At 39.5% G+C, this 16,880-nt stretch overlaps 1 protein-coding gene across 4 annotated transcripts in view; it reads right to left on the minus strand.

Annotated features, from left to right (window-relative positions):
• Window positions 1-16,880, minus strand: part of GPC6 (glypican 6) — a 1,069,657-nt gene that overhangs the window by 483,626 nt on the left and 569,151 nt on the right. The gene's annotated exons all lie outside the window — the stretch shown is intronic.

A 16,880-nucleotide genomic window follows, 5' to 3' on the forward strand; every position in this document is an offset into this window, starting at 1 on the left:
CCTAACTACCTAAGTTTTTAAATTAGTATTTAAAATAACTAGGAAGATTTATGGAAACAAAATCATTTCTAAGTGGCTGTGTATAGTAGGCAGAATAGTGGGCCCCATACTTCTGGAAATTATTAATATATTATTTTAGACAGCAAAAGGGATTTTGCAGATGTAAATGAATCAAGGATTTTGAGATGGGGAGATTATACTGGATTATCTGAGTGAGCCCAATGTCATCACAAGGATCCTTAAATGATGGAAAAGGGAGGCAGTAAGTCACATTCAGAGATTTGAAGATGTGTGCTGCTAGCTTTGAGGATGGTGGAAGGCATCACCAGCCAACAGATGCTGGTGTCCTCTAGAAGCTGGACAAGACAAGGTAATAGATCGTCCCCCTAGATCCTCCAGATGGAATGCAGCACCCAGTAAGGGCAACTTTGGAATTTTGACCTCCAGAATAGTTAAGACAGTAGATCTGTGCTGCTTTAAACTATAGCTTTTGCAGTAATTTGTTACAGGGAAGCTAATATATCACTTTATAAGAATATATGAAATAAACTGTTCTTTACTAGAAAAGTCTCTATTTCTACCAATAAAAATATCTTTTGATTAACAGTTGTATCAGAGTTCGAAACCTACTAAAAAGCTAAGAAAAATCCACTTGAGTATTCCTACTCGTGTTTTTCACTGGCAAGTTTTAACTTTCAAATGGCATTTTGTTCTGACATACCTTCCAAACATCTTCAGGAAACATCAGGGTACTATTGAAATTTCCTCAATGACTAATAATCTCTTTTTATATGTCAAAAAAGGCTTTTATGTAAATAATGTCAGAGATTTGAAAAATAGCACTGAGCACTTGTATTTGATTCAAAGATCATAAATTTGAATACATGAATTCATATAAATTAGCAATCAGTCTGAAAATCTGTTTTATTTATTTCTTTTCTTGCTTCTTATCTGAAAAATAGGAACTACATTAATCAAAAAAATAAATGCAGTGAAAATGAAATGCAAAAATCATCTTCATTAATATACTTAGGATAAAATTTCAAGTACACAAGCAAAAAAAAAAAATACAACATTTGAATCTCCATCACCATATTTTTGTTTTTCTGCTTTTCCTCACTCAAAAAGATCCCCATTTAGAGAGACAGAAGATATCTCATTTCCTTATACCGATAACTGCGGCTTACAAGAATAGGAGTATAAGTAAAATCAGTGGTTTCCACTAGGGAGACTTGTTATCAACATGTAAATTATACTTGGATTAATACGTGGAACTCACTGAAGACGTGTTGTAACACCCGACCTCCAATCTGTCCTGATATAGGAGAACTGTGGAAATGAGGCAAAATGTGTCTGCGATCAAAATTTACTCCATAGTGAAGTGTTATGCTGACTCCCAGTGCCATGTTTAGTCTGGTGTCACACAAAGACCGAGGGTGAAGATCCAACGGGTTATTTTAAGGACAACTGATTATCAGCCTCTATGAAGTCATTATAGTTTAATAACCCACAACTGTGATTATTTTGATCTGTGTTTATTATCTTAAAGAGCAAAGGGGAGCATGATTAACATGCTTGGCTCAAAGCTAAGGAACTTTACAAACGATATCTTACTTAATCCTCATGACACTCCCTCCGAACAGAGACAGTAACCCCACTCCAGAGTTGAAAAATCTGGAGCTCTGGGTATTTGAGTAACTTGCCAAAGGTCAGATAACCAGTTAGTGACAAAGTCAGAATTAGGAAAGACTGCAGATTTAGAGACTGTCTGATGCTAGAGCCTGGGTCGTCTGTTACATCTGTCTTGAGTGTCCCACTCCATCCTGTCTCCACCCCGTTTCAGACATTGTGGACAGCTGCCAAAATGATTAGCGAAGCTGAACAAAACCTAACCTCCAAGTAATGACAAAGAATTGTAATTGCCTTGCTTTTTCTGAGAAAGAAGTGGATAGCAGAAATAAAAATTGAGAAATATCAAAACGATTCAGTGGAAGTCACTACATTGACTCCATTAAAAAGTACCCATGACAGTCTAACTTTAATTATTTATATTTTTTATTTTTTTATTTTATTTTATTTTTTATTTTTTTTAAAGATTGTATTTATTTATTTGACAGAGAGAGACACAGCGAGAGAGGGAACACAAGCAGGGGGAGTGGGAGAGAGAGAAGCAGGCTTCCCGCGGAGCAGGGAGCCCGATGTGGGGCTCGATCCCAGGACCCTGGGATCATGACCTGAGCCGAAGGCAGACGCTTAACGACTGAGCCACCCAGGCGCCCCTATTTATATTTTTTATACATAGAACAGTGTTAATACTTAATTAAGATGAAATTAATATATCTATAGTTAAGATGTTTTGACTGTACAACTCCAGGGATTTTAAAATGTAGCTGCAAAATCAATGACATGACTCCCATGATAAAGTGAAGATTAATAACTCTTGCCTTGGATTGAGCTGGCTACTATGACTGGCTTCTGATGAATGAAATGTGGCAGAAGGGATACTATATGCCTTCCAAGGGTAGGTTAGACAATGTGATAGGGGCACCTGGATGGCTCAGTTTGTTGGGTGTCAGATTATTGATTTCGACTCAGGTCATTATCTTGGGGTCATGGGATAGCGCCCTGCATCCAGCTCCGCACTCATTGGGAAGTCTGCTTGGGATTCTCTCCCTCCCTCTGCCCTCTGCCCGCCCCCCCATCCTAGTTAGTTCTCTCTCTCTCTCAAATAAATAAATAAATCTTAAAAAGAAAAGAAAAGAAAATGTAATTGAGGCTGTCTGCCTCTCTCTTGGAACCCTTACCCTAGAACTGAGCACCATGTTCTAAGAAAACCCAGGTCACATGCAGGTCTGACGCTACCAGATGAATCAAAGTCCTAGCCAGCTGCTAGCATTGACCACTAGATATGTGAGTGAATGAGCCACCGATGATTCCAGCAAAATCCCTTCCAGATGCCCCCGCTGAATGGGACTGACTGAAGTACAGCATAGCTTTCCTGTGAGCCCTGCTCAAATTGCATTTGGTAGCAAAACAGATATGGTTGTTGGTTTAAGTTAGTTAAGTGTATTAGCTTGCTAATTACTAAAACTAATTTTGTCACGGGCTGCCATAACCAAATACCACATAGTGGGTGGCTGAACAACAGAAATGTATTTCCTTCTAGTGCTGGAGGCTGGAAATCCAAGATCAAGGTGTCAGCAGGGTTGAATTCATTCTGAGGCCTCTCTTCTTGGCTTATTGATAGCTGTCTTCTCCTTGTGTGTTCACATGGTCTTCCTTCTCTCTATCTCTCTCAGTCTCTCTCTCTATGAGAGAGAGAGTGAGAGAGTTCTAATCTCCTTTTCTTAAAAGGACCCCAGTGATATGAGGCTGGAGCCCACCCATTTTAACTTAATTACCCCTTTAAAGTCCACATCTCCAAATGCAGCCTCCTTTTGAGGTACGGGGGTAAGGATTTCAATGTATGAAGTTTGCGGGGTGGACACAATTCAATCCATAACAGTAAGTTTAGAGGCTGTTTGTTATTCGGGAATATATATCTAGAATAACAGTCAAACTACTTTATAATAAAAAAAACTAGCCAAATTTGTATCTTCCATCATATTTACATAGGAAATATAGTAATGTCATTAATTAATTAGTATATTAATCATCCAAGGTGATTGCTCTTGGAAAAATAGTCGTGGTCCTTAGCCATTGTAGCCGGGGCAGATATCCTAATAAAAATAACCACAACAGGGAGGAGGAGAAGGATGAGAGCCTTCCTTTACTGAGATATGTCCATGAACCAAGTTTTCCCTGAGTTCTTAGTACACAAAATCTCATTTAATCTTTACGACAACCTAAAAAGAAAGTCTTCCCACCCTGGGGTGAGAGTCGAGACAACAGAGGCAATGTGAGGCAAGAAGGAAGAGGACATGAAGGCGGTGGTGGCTGGGCACCTGAGGAGATCGGGAGGCTTCACGTGGGAGGCGAACATGGATTGAGATCCCGGCTCTCCAACACTAGCTTTTTGATCTTGAGAGACATCACGTCAGCGACTGGCCCAAAGTCACATAGGTAAGGCTGAGCTGAGATGAAATGTACCTTGGGGTTCTTTCCACTCTCATTACTCTCTTGTAAAAACAGTCTTTCAAAACAAGCCGTAGAGGATTCTAAGCAAACTCTGTTTATTCATCTATCTGCTGTATTCCTGTACTGTGATAAAAACCTGCACAACCATATCACCGACTAGAAAACAAACCAACCAACCGTGATTAGAGACAGGGCACCACTGGGTAGGAGGGATGCCCCTCAGGTAAGACATTTGCTTGGGGGATTACTGAGGCACCCCTAAAACCTGGCCTCTGCATGAAATTTTTAGATGCTGGGGCTTTCTATGAATGTTTGTTACGGGAACGAGAAATCCCTGAGATGCAAGGCCCAGGTGTGGATTCTGAGGTGGCTGCCATGCAATTGTCAGCAAACTCTTGAAGAAGCGTTTGTATTTCTGGAATAACAGTTGACAGGGGCACGAAGGAAAGAAACCACTGGATGTTTGTTCTGCATCACATGACCGGCTCCTTCTACCATTCTGTTAGCAGGGAATTTTGTTTTTCATTCCTCTCCTTCCTAACAATGACAGCTCCCGGGGTGGCAGATGGGCCCTGTCAGACAGGAGTCGCCACCGCTGAGAACCGGACAGGCCGGCAGGCTTGTAGACATGGGCTGCGACTTGGCGCACTGCCTCAGCTTGAGGAAAATCATTTTCTCAAAGGCTGCCTATGCTCTGTGCTGATTTGACCCCTTCTCCCTTTTGGAGTTAGGTTGGAGAGTAAATCAGTCAGCTTGCCAAGTGTGGCAATGTGTGAAACCTTTCCTCCCTGGGGCTGTATAAGGAAGGGGCTGGAAGCTGACAGTTTGTGGTATTAATGGGCGAATCACCTTCAATGTATTTTGCTGCATCACTCAGTTACATGGGTGCATTACAAAAAAAAAAAAAAAAAAAGTTGAATTTCCTAAGGTTTTATACCCTGACTAAAAATTAAATCTTTAAATGTTGCATGAAGACTACCTTACTCAGCTGGGCTCCTCATGAGGACTAAAAACATTTCCCAATTTCCCCTCCTCCTACCTGCAACCACCAGTATCTGTGGGCCTGTGAATGAGAGAAGAGAGAGAAATATTTGCATTTCGTGTTTCTCTTGTTGGCCAGGGCAAATATCCACATAGAAATATTCAGAAGAGGGTCCAATCAGGTTAAAATCCTACATCGGCACGTTTGCTGTATCTTGGTTTCTGTTTGGTTTGGTGGGTCTGCTGGCCTCTCAAACAATATTGAGAGTATGTAAAATCTCCTTCAGCAACGTACTGGTGAGATAAATACCTCTAGGTAGTACCAGATATGTGCCTGAGGATTCGTTTAATGATAGGACAAAGAGAGAGATAGAAACCTTAACATAGATCTTGTAACCCAAGTATTCTTCCTCAACCCCACAAATATCCAGTCACAGTTAAGATGTCACTGATGAAAAACATACCATACCACCGTGAATTTCTGTTTGAAGATGCACATCTAAGTCAAGCAATGATCTAAGCCAAATTATTCTTTATTGCTTTCTTTGTTGTTTCATATTTTTATTATTTATTTTAATTATTAACATAATTATTATTTACTTAATAGAAAAGGGCACAAAGAGATGTAGCCATGCAGGCAGAAATCTTAAAATGTATAATATGAGCTATTGGGACTTAGGGTTTAAAATTAAGTATTTAAGAGTGCAGAAAACCCAACTAACACTACTGAAAAGCAAAGGGTAAGATGGGGTTCAGCAGAGAACAAAAGCTGGTAAACCAAGTCAATGTTTGTGAGTATGTTAAGTGGGTGCAATAGGGAAAGAGCATTCGGGTCTGATCCAAAAACATTATTCCCCAAACTTTAACCATTTCCGAAGCCTCCCTCAAACTTGGACACGCCTTTCACTTGCTTGTACTCTTCAGGAAATCCATGGAAGCTTTGCTTGAGCATTCTCTGGAGTACCCCGGGACTTCACTCAGGAAATCACATGATTTCCATGTTTCCAGGGTAAGAGGGGAAGGCATACAACTATGCTGTTTCATCCCTGAGCAACTTCTGTTTCCCATGCATCATTCTTCAGATTCAACAAGGTTTTATTGCTTAGACAAACAAGCCTTGAATCCCATGTCAGCTCATTCTGAGGACAAGTGTTAAGACGGAAAGGAGAGCTGACTCTCACCACCGACTGAGAACGTTCCAGGTAAAGTTGTGGAGCTGGGTGCCGGGAGTAAAGGAATAGATAAGATACAGTTGCAATCATCTCGAGTAGCCTGTGGTAGAGCAGGAGGGGTGAAAGTTTACCACATCACATGACATAACCCATCAGCGCTGTAATAGATGAGGTGTTGATTCACTCTGCTGGGTGCACGATGGAGATGGTTTCGGAGAAGAGGTTATACCAATGGGATAGCTACCTTTACTGAGATCCTATTATGGTCCAGACATGATGCTGAGTGCTTTACAATCACTATCTTATTTAATATCCTCAATGAACTATGAAGAGGGTTTATTATTAACCCTATTTTAGGGATAAGGAGATTGAGGCTCGAGGATGTTAAGTAACTTTCTCAGCATCCTGCAGCTAACGAATGGTAAAGCCAAATCTTCAACCCCAGGCCACAGACTGCTGCACTCAGAGGGTGTCCTATGCTGCCTCGATGTCAGACCTCAAAAGAACAAACAGGATTTATCAAGCAGAAAATAAAACGGGCAAGGTTTGCTACAATGGGTTTTCTGTAACAGCAATGTAACCCATAACACTGTTGCTCAAAGGCACTTTACCCTAACATAAACAATCTTGTTTTCTGAATTGGGGATGTTCTGGAAAGTTCTATTCAATGAAATTTCTGGAAATAACCTCACTTTTTTAAAAAATCAACTTTACTGAGGTACATGTTTCAGTTATTTCTTCCCTCAAACATCAGCCCTGGGTAAACACTGCTCTGCTTTCTGCTAGTCTAGGTAAGCTCTGTTTTCTTTCAGAATCTTAAGTAAAGGGAGAATCATACAATAGGCACTCCTTCGTGTCTGGACTCTTTGGCTCAGCATAATGTCTTTGAGATTCATCCACATCAAACCACATTCTTGGTATTCTGTCCCTGTTCCTGCTGAGTACTATTCCTTCACATGGCAACACCACAATTGTGTACCCATTCTCCCACTGATGCACAGTTGGGTTATTTCCAATTTTGGCTGAAAATAGCATAAGTTTTAAGACGGCATAAAGGAGTTCACTCTTCAGAAAAATGCTATAGTGAATCATCCCATCAGTGATCTGCTTTTCAAAGTTTGCAGAGCCCACGAGTCTTTGGTCTTGAACACATTGGGCCTTTGATTCTGGCTTCAAGAACTCTCAGCCTCTGCTCATCAAGTGCCCTTTAATTTTGACTCATATCCTCTATTTCTTCTTGGAGCTTGTCCAGTTTTGAGCTATGATTTTTGGCTTAATTCAAGTTGTGTAAGCTCAGAGGATCCCCTCCATCTAAATTGACCAATAATAATATCCCATCCAGTCACCGCAAGCTGAAGGTTTGAGGGTAGCAGTGAGCACTGCAAGGGCCAATTCTCTCAAATTATCTCTCAGCTCTTCCTTTACCACTGATTTCTGAAACTAATGGAATTCCTCCTTTGAATTACTCTTCTCTCCCATAGTCAATCAAAACATGTTGGATTAGCAGAGAAGAAAATTGCAATGCATGAGAAATGAAGAAATATCTTGATTATCGTGTTCTTTGATGGGAGAAGACAAAACCATGGAAATCAGTGTGGGCCAGCAAGACTGGCTGCGTCATCAGGATGCTGAAGGGGAGTAGTTTCTGTGCTATATCCTCCGGTCAAAGGTTCCCTCTTGCAGATGAAAGGTTACAACCTCCGGCTTTAAGCTAAATCCTTCCATCAGATCCACAATGGAGATATCTGGAAAGCTGCTTAAATGAAGTGCTGTCTGTCAGGAGAGCAGAAGTGATAATCCGTGGAATCCTTTGGTGTTTCATGCTCTCCATCATTATTGACATGTCAGACCCGACTGCATGGAAATGAGCTGAAACTCAGCAAAAGGATCTTGAAGTAGGTCAGACATTTATCATCGCAATAGATAGAAAATGCACTTCTTATTTGGCCATTTTTTTCCCAGACAGTAAGTTTCATTGAACTTGAAGTGACCCATGATTATAATAGGCATTTTATCTTTCAATTGGGGGGGGGAGGAGAGGATTTGGGGACAGTACATTTACTGCCTTTTCTAAGTAAGGACCTGGAAGGAACTTTTGCAAACCATATCCTCTAAAATGTCTCCCCAGCTGATTTTATTTTTGCCGGGTGCCATTTGCCACAATCCGACTGTGATACGGTACCCATTCATTAACACACGTAATGCCCTCAGCTCTTCTGGTACATTTAAGGTAAAAAAAAAAATAAATAAATAAGCCTACTTCCAACTATATTTTGCAATGCATATCTTTTTATCGTCTTTATGCAGAATTTGGGTAACTTGAGTCACAAGTTCTTACACTGCAGGGATCATATCTGTACACCAGTTGCCACCACCCAGCAGAGGATTCGGCCCCTGGGCGCCTACAGTGTGGTGCAGTGGTTAGAGCCCTATGTTTGGGCCAGACTATAGAGGTCATCCGAGCTCTATCTCTCATTAGCTTTGCAAGCTCGGGCAACTAGCTTAGCCTCGCTGTGCCTTGGGTTTACCATCTATCCAAGGAGAATGATCTATAGTAATAGTAACTATCTTATAAGGATTGTGATGATAAAAGGAGATAGCAAATGCCTGGCAGGGAAGAAGTACTCAATAAATACTAGATGTTATTGTTGCCCTGTTAGATCATCTAGAGTCTCAAAGAGTAAGTGTGAGGCTAAACCTCCTTCCATGAGACGCATTCAACATAGTCGAGGGGCAGGGCACTAAGGGGTACCTAGAAATGAAGCAAGGAAGGTACCAGGCTCCATGGTACACTCTCAGCATTCTACACTGACATAAGGCAGGTTTAGACGACGTGTCACATACAAGCAGCATCAGGTGCGATGTTAATTGTGCTGAACAGTCATTTAGCACAGCAGCAGTAAGAGAAGCGTTAGGTCCGCCTGAGAGAATTGGCCAGAAAAGCGTGGCGTGGGGGGGGTGGGGGGAGCTGGAGCAGAGCACTCACAGATGGGCCAACACTAGACAAGCACTTCTCTTCTCATATTTAAATAACACGTAATCATAGTAAAGTATTCTGTAAATTAGGCATTTTTCTTTATAATTTTCCCTTATATTTATTTATTATTTATATTATATTATTATGTAATTATTATTATTGATATATTATTTAATATATTGTATTTATTAAATTTGCTACTGTAGCAAATTTGAAAGTAGGTAGGATGGTAGTACATCCAAAGTAAAGAAGGAAAAAAAAAAGCACCTGGGAGAATTTTGCTCATAAAGTTGACTGAGCCCATCATCAGGGAGCAATGTAGTTTAAGAATGTTCCTGGCAAAGGCAAGATGGAAAGGCATTTTAGAAACAGGACAGTCATATTTTAAGGGTTCTGACTAGGACTGACATCTTCTTTTCTTTTTCTAGTGCGAAGGTTATTTCCCAATACATTCCTGAGTAAATCCAAGAGACTACTTCTACCTCTTGCAACACAAATACGTATCACATACACATATTAAGTGGATCCCCACTTAATAAAGGACCCTGGAAATCTGAGAATGACAGTGGAGTCTAGACCCATGTGTCTTGTAGATTGTACCCCAGCATGAGGATGCCATAGTGAGTCATAAATACCAGGGACGGTGCTATTTATATCAGGGTAAACTACCAAAGAGAAGTTTATATGATGTCATACTGGATCAGAGTTATATTTATGCCTGTCCAGTGAAGAGCATTACTTTGCTCTACCAACCAGAAGACTTTTATCTGCCATAAATGCAGCCTAACCAATTTTTGTTTCCATTAACAAGTAATGTGTGATAAATATGCTTTGGAAATATCAAAAGTCTGAAAGAAATAAGGCTTTGGTTGATTGTATGTAGCATAAGAACACTTTCTTTGGTTTTAATAAATTACTATTAGAAATGATGATTATGTCATTTTCTACATCTGAAAAATCCACAACAGAGATTGGCCAACTTTAACTGTGAAGGGTCAGAGAGTAAATATTTTCAGCTTTGTGGGCTGTATGGTTTCTGTTGCAACTACCCAACTCCAGTTGTAGTGAAAATGCAGCCATATAGAATAAAAAAGACAAGATATAACAAGTGTTGGCAAGGATGTAGAGAAAACCAAATGCTTGTGCATGGTTGGTGGGAATGTAAATTGGTGCAGCCACTGTGTTAAACAGTATGGAGTTTCTGGAGAAAATTAAAAATGGAAATACCATATGACCCAGTAATTCTATTACTGGGTATTTACCCAAATAAAATGAAAACACTAATTTGAAAAGGTATATGCACTGTTATGTTTACTGCAGCTTTATTTACAATAGCCAAAATACAGGAGCAACCTAGTGTCCATCAATAGATGAATGAATAAAGAAGATGTGGTATATACACAAAATGGAATATTACTCAGCCATGAAAAGGGATGATTTCTTGCCATCTCCAACAACCTGGATGGAGCTAGAAGGTATTAAGCTAAGTGAAATTAGTCAAAGACAAATACCATATTATTTCACTTATATGTGGAATCTAAAAAACAAGACAAACAAAAAGCAGAAACAGACCCATAATTGTGGAGAACCAACTGATGATTGCCAGAGCGGAGGGGTGTGCGGGGATGGACACAGTGGGTGAAGGGGAGTGGGAGGTAAAGGCTTCCAGTTATGGAATGTATAAGTCATGGGGATGAAAGGTATAGCACAGGGAATAGAGTCAATGGTATTGTAACAGTGTTGCATGATGACAGATGACAGCACTTAGGGTGAGCACAGCATAATGTAGAGGCTTGTCAAACACTATGTTGTACACCTGAAACTAATATAACCTTGTGTAACAACTATACTTCAATTAAAAAAAAAAAAGAAAGAAAGAAAAGAAAACACAGCCACAGGTAGTACATAAATGAATGAGTGTGACTGTGTTTAATTAAAATGTTATTAACAAAACCAGGCTGCAGACCAGTTTTGGTCCTCAGGCCACAGTTCGTCAACACTTCATCTACAATGAATTAATTTTACCATTTGGTCATCCTTAGTCTGTCTTGCTGCTCTTGGTCTTTGTTTTTACGGCATGTATCACATCACCTTTACTAAAATAAAGAAAGGTAAACATTGTAAGGGACCTATTTTTGTCTCTACACCTACTTAGCTATGGGTCAAACAACATGCAAAGTTCATTCTTTGGGCCAGAAACAGTGTTAGGAGGGAGGATACACAGTTGCAAGAGCCACAATCCCTTTCTCTTCTCTATCTGAAAATATGTTATTGAAAGAAGGTATCTAACCAGAGAGAGAGAGAGAGAGAGAGAAATAGATTAAAAAAGAGTGAATTTTGGAAGGCCATAAACTTCATAAGGATAGAGAGCAGGGAAACAAACAAATAGAATATGCTACACTGGGAACAGAAGGGAATAATAAATGCCAAAGGGGGGTATTACTCTGGAAAGTTCATGATTGGATTTGCCTCTTTATATACAGTGGCAAGTAAGCTCATGTGTCCAATATATTTTGGCTTGTACTATTTTCTTTATAGCCCCTTTCTCATATGCGTTGGGAGCAGTGTATATATGGTTCCCAGGGATGCAGACTAGGGCAGGATTTTATCTTTAGAATTGAGATTCTGAATTAGATTAAATCCTTTCTGGGGTATAGGCACCACAAACCCCTCCCTCCCCATTCTATGCAATCTGCTTTGGGACCTATCTTCCTCCCTGAATCAAATGCAGTACTTTGAAAGACTTCCATTCTGGTAAGCCCCCTGCACAGACTCCCTAAATATCAACTCATGGAGTAAAAACTCAGCGGCAATGTGTCTCCTGCAGAGAGGAAACTCCATTCTTAGGCTTGCTTATTTTACCCAGAAGTCAGCTAAACTTCCATTTGAGTGGCGACAACTCTCAGAAGCTGCCCTCCTAAATACTTTAGAAATGCCATTTAGCAGGTACTGTGGGGAGAGAACTTAAGAAAAATTCAACACTGATAGAATTACATTTGTTCTTCATTCAGTCTCGGTGAACTTCCTAGGCACTAGAGCATATTGCTTTTACTGTGCTGTCATTGCTGAAAACCAAATTGCACAAAAACTTTTATAATCACCCAAGAGAAGTCCTGAAGGGATTTAGTGTCATTTCATGAATAACAACTCTGATACCGGTTTCTTGGTGTCCTCAGCACCTCACTGGGTAGGCAGGTAACCCCTGCCGCAGTGAGAGCAGGTCCCCCACCAGACCAGCAGGGCCACGCAGGGCACACAGAGGCAGACAAGGACCTCCCAGGATTTCACATCACCCCCTCATACGACCATTTGTTTTACAGAGGATGAAGTAACTCTCCCACAGTCAGGAAGTCAGAGGGTGATACCACAGAGTTGGGAAGGGACTAATTCTAGACCAGAGGTCTTTTTACTGTTTCCCACTGGTGCTCATATACCAATTTAAAATAAAAGAGCCAAATGAGATAATGAAATTCATCAACTGACAGCTCAAAGTAAACTGGCTGCATTAAAAGCAAAGCCTTTCAAGGGGCGAAAAACGCAGGTGCCGGGAGGAGGCTTAAAATAAAAGCTTGAAATGCCTTGACAGGAGAAAATTAAGCTCTTGGCTTCCTGTTATTCGCCCACTACCATCCATTTTTGGTGGCTGTCTTCTCTTGAATAAAATCAGAGTTTGTGGATGCTTTCTGTGATTAACAGACACAGACACTTTTTTAAATATACAATTCTATGTACTTGAAGATCTGGCTAAACCTACACTACCAAATTTATAAACATTTTTGCCTACACTTTGAGTTTAATTACTTTATAGAGTTAGGTGCATCATCGCTGAAATGAATGTCTTATCCATTTATGTTCCCAAGACCTGGATCTCTGTCTGGTATACAATAGGCCTCAGGAAACCTTCATGGAATTCAGGCAAAAGAATTTTTTTTTTCACTACTGTGAAATAGAAAAAGACCTCACCAAGTTGTAATCATCATCATCATCATCATCCTCATCATCATCATCATGATAATAGCTAGTGTTTTTTAATGTGTATTATGGCCAGGCACCGTTCTAAGGGATTTACAGGGATCTACTCTTTCATTTCGCAAAACAGACCTCCAGGTACTATTAGTATCCACTTTACAGAAAAAAGAAACTGAGAAACAGAGATATTAAAGAAACAGCAACATTGTCCCCAAACTAGAGAGTAAAGGTTCCAAGGTTAGCATTCTGGCCTCTGAGTCTAGCTCAGAGCTAGAAAAATGATATAATAAGTTACTGTATTTTTATTTTACTATAGTGAATGAAACTAAGACAAAATGAGATTCACAATATTGTTAATACAATAGTTATTTTGTGAAACAGCATTAGTTATGATGGATGTTGGCTAGCTATAAAGATAGTTAAGGATCAAGAGTCTTCATTATTCTAACTTAACTGTTCTCCATGTAATAAAAGTACAAATAAATTTAGAATGCCCATTCCATTCCCCATCCTTAAAAGTATTTGGGAAAACTATAAAACAGATATAGAATATCATATAAAACAACTCTACCTCCAAGGATGATACCAAGACATTCTGTACAGGAATTCTGAAGTTCTTCATTCTGACACATCACCACCAACATATACTGGTATAAAAGATCACTAAGCACCAAATTTAGGTTCATGTGCTGACTCAATTTATATCCAGAAAAAACTACTCTATTCCAAAGAAGAGATTAAAATGAGCTTTCCCCTTCTTACATTTAAGAGAGCGTAAGTAAAGGGTCCAACAACTTAAAACAACTTTTATTAAAAAAAATATACACAGTACTGAATATCTATCTACTCTGGGCCCAGCACAAAGGTGGCCTTACAGATACATGGCCCCTCTCCTGTGGTTCTGTAAGAGGCTCACACTATCAAATGATCACATGCAAAAATTGCAAAACTACAATGAGACAGAGTTAAGACAAAGAGGTGAACCTTGCTCTAAAAACCTTTGAAGGTAGGATTTTATCTAAGGTAATCCATGATGATTTTACCTGAGGAGGCAGTGCTGAGGTAGTATCTAAAGAATGAGTAAAGGCTCGCTAAGAGTGGAGGGGAAGGAAGAAGAAGAACAAAGATACATGCAAAGACCCTAAGGTAAAGGTCTGAGCTGTTAGCCAATTAACCTGATTTCCAGAAAGCTGAGCGCAAGTAGATGGATCAATAATGTGGCTACGGAACTGTATGTTGCTATCCATGGTCCTCACTCAAGTTCATATAAATCAAACCCCACATAAAATAGTAATATGGTTGTTATGGGTTGAATTGTGTATTCCCCCCCAAAAAAGATACATTGAAATCTTAAACCTCAGTACCTCTGAATGGGACCTTACTAGGAAATACTACAGAGTAATCAAGTTAATTGGTTAAGAGATCAGACTTTGAACAAGATTGCCAAGCATTAAGATACCAGACTGCCCATGTGCTAACTAGGTAACTGTTCTCTGCTTCCATCACATAGAGGAAATAACAGCATATACCTCACGGAGTTAAGATTAACTGAAATACTTAGAAATTTTTCTCTGTATTCTTTCATTTTAGCACAATGACAATTCTCATTTTTTATCTTATATTATAGTAATGATAATAATATAATGATTATTGATATGAATATATAATAATCATCCTTTACTTGATCCACTTCAAAGTCAACTTCAATTTCTTCCCTTCCTTTTTATACACAAAATGCCTTAAAATAATTGTTTATTCTTGTAGCCTATGATGTTTCTCCTCCCCTTTCTCTCTTAAAACCACAAAGACCTCAGCCTCATCACCCCAACAAAGCTGTTAGTCCATACTACTGATAAACTCCACATTAGTTCAATAGTCCATTCTCATCCTTGTTTTAAAATGACCATCTGCAAAATTTTAACATGGTTCTCATACGCTCCTACTTGCTACAGGTTTTTTCACTTGGCTTCTAGAACACTGTATTCTCATGGTTTTCCTTCTATATTATTGGTTGTTTTTCCTGGTTCCGCTTGCGATCTATCTACTTCTGTCAGATTTCTTAAAATAGAGTCCTTGGATCTCCACTCTTCTCTCTATATACTCACTCCCTTGAGATGCCATCTAATCTTTCAGCTTTAAATATCACTGATATCCTGATGCCTCCCACTTGTATAAATCCAGACGAACCTTTCTCCAGGACTCTAGACTCATATATTCAATGGCCTACTCATCAGCTCCACTTGGATACATAAAAGATCTCTAAAACCTCCTTTTCCCAAACTGATCTCCTCATATTCTTCCCCCAAACTGCACCACCTCCAGTCTTCACCATCTCAGTCAATGGCAACAACATATTTCCTGCTGTTCGGGGCAAAAACCTTGGAGTCATCATAGATTCTTTACTTTTTTTCTCCATCCCACACCCCGTTGGTTTCCACCTTCAGGACATACATCAATTCACCTCCTTCTCACTCCTTCCATTGTTAAGTACAGTCACCAGCATCTCTTGCTGAGGTGACTGCAACAGCCCAACAGGTGTATCTCCTTCTCCTCTCCCCTCCAACAGTCTGTTCTCCACATCGTAACAAGAATTGTTATAGGGACACCTAGATAACTCAGTCAGTTCTGCCTTTGGCTCAGGTCCTGATCCTGAGGATCCCGAGGACTGAGCTCCGCATCTGGCTCCCTGCTCAGGGGGGAGTCTGCTTCTCCCTTTCCCCCCTCTTATGCTTTCTCTCTCTCTCAAATAAGTGAAGTCTTTAAAAAAAAAAAGAGTTGCTATAAACCAGTTTGCATTATTCCTTAGCTCAAAACCCTTTAATCAAACATGAAGAGAAGAAAAGATACTTTATGTTCAAGTGAAAAGAAAAATGTCAATATGGAAAAGACAGGATTTATAAGTATTGGGATATTAGAACAAAAATCGAAATGAACAAATATAATAATGTGTTCTATTGGAAGCAGACTTTAAATTTTTTTTTCTCAAATGAGTAAAGTTTTGATGAAACATCGTTATGGAACCCAAAAGAACAAGTTAAAATTTCATATCTAAAAGACCCCACATATAAAGCATAAACTACCAGCCATTGCTCATTCATATAAGATTTATTTTTTTTTAAGGTTTTATTTATTTGACAGAGAGAGACACAGTGGTAGAGGGAACACAAGCAGGGGGAGTGGGAGAGGGAGAAGCAGGCTTCCCGCGGAGCAGGGAGCCCGATGCTGGTGTTGATCCCAGGACTCTGGGACCATGACCTGAGCCGAAGGCAGACGCTTAACGACTGAGCCACCCAGGCGCCCCTCATATAAGATTTATTAATAACGTAACTAGTGTACTGGTCTGGTATAATGACAGGTAGTAATTGGAACTAATTTAATCACGATGAAAAAAGATTAGGTTTTATGAATAACTTTGTGTGACTAAAACAGGCTCTTAGCACTTTTAACCCATCAAATAATAGGTGGTGAATAATTCATATCCTTACATTATAATTAATATGATTTAAAATAAAAGGTTATCAATAGTAGCTGTACATTTTTGTTGTTGTTAGAGGGTGGAATTTAAACGATAATGTTGTTTAACTAATACAGGTGAGCAACAATCTACCCACTCTGAAAGTAAACAAACAAACAAAAAAACTAACTTGGTTCAATTCCATCCTCTTCCCCATTATCTATAGCCCACAAATGTTACATTCTTTCTG

Source organism: Phoca vitulina, unplaced genomic scaffold (genome assembly GCF_004348235.1).
Source record: "Phoca vitulina isolate PV1807 unplaced genomic scaffold, GSC_HSeal_1.0 scaffold5, whole genome shotgun sequence".
In the NCBI taxonomy this organism is placed as follows: domain Eukaryota; kingdom Metazoa; phylum Chordata; class Mammalia; order Carnivora; family Phocidae; genus Phoca; species Phoca vitulina.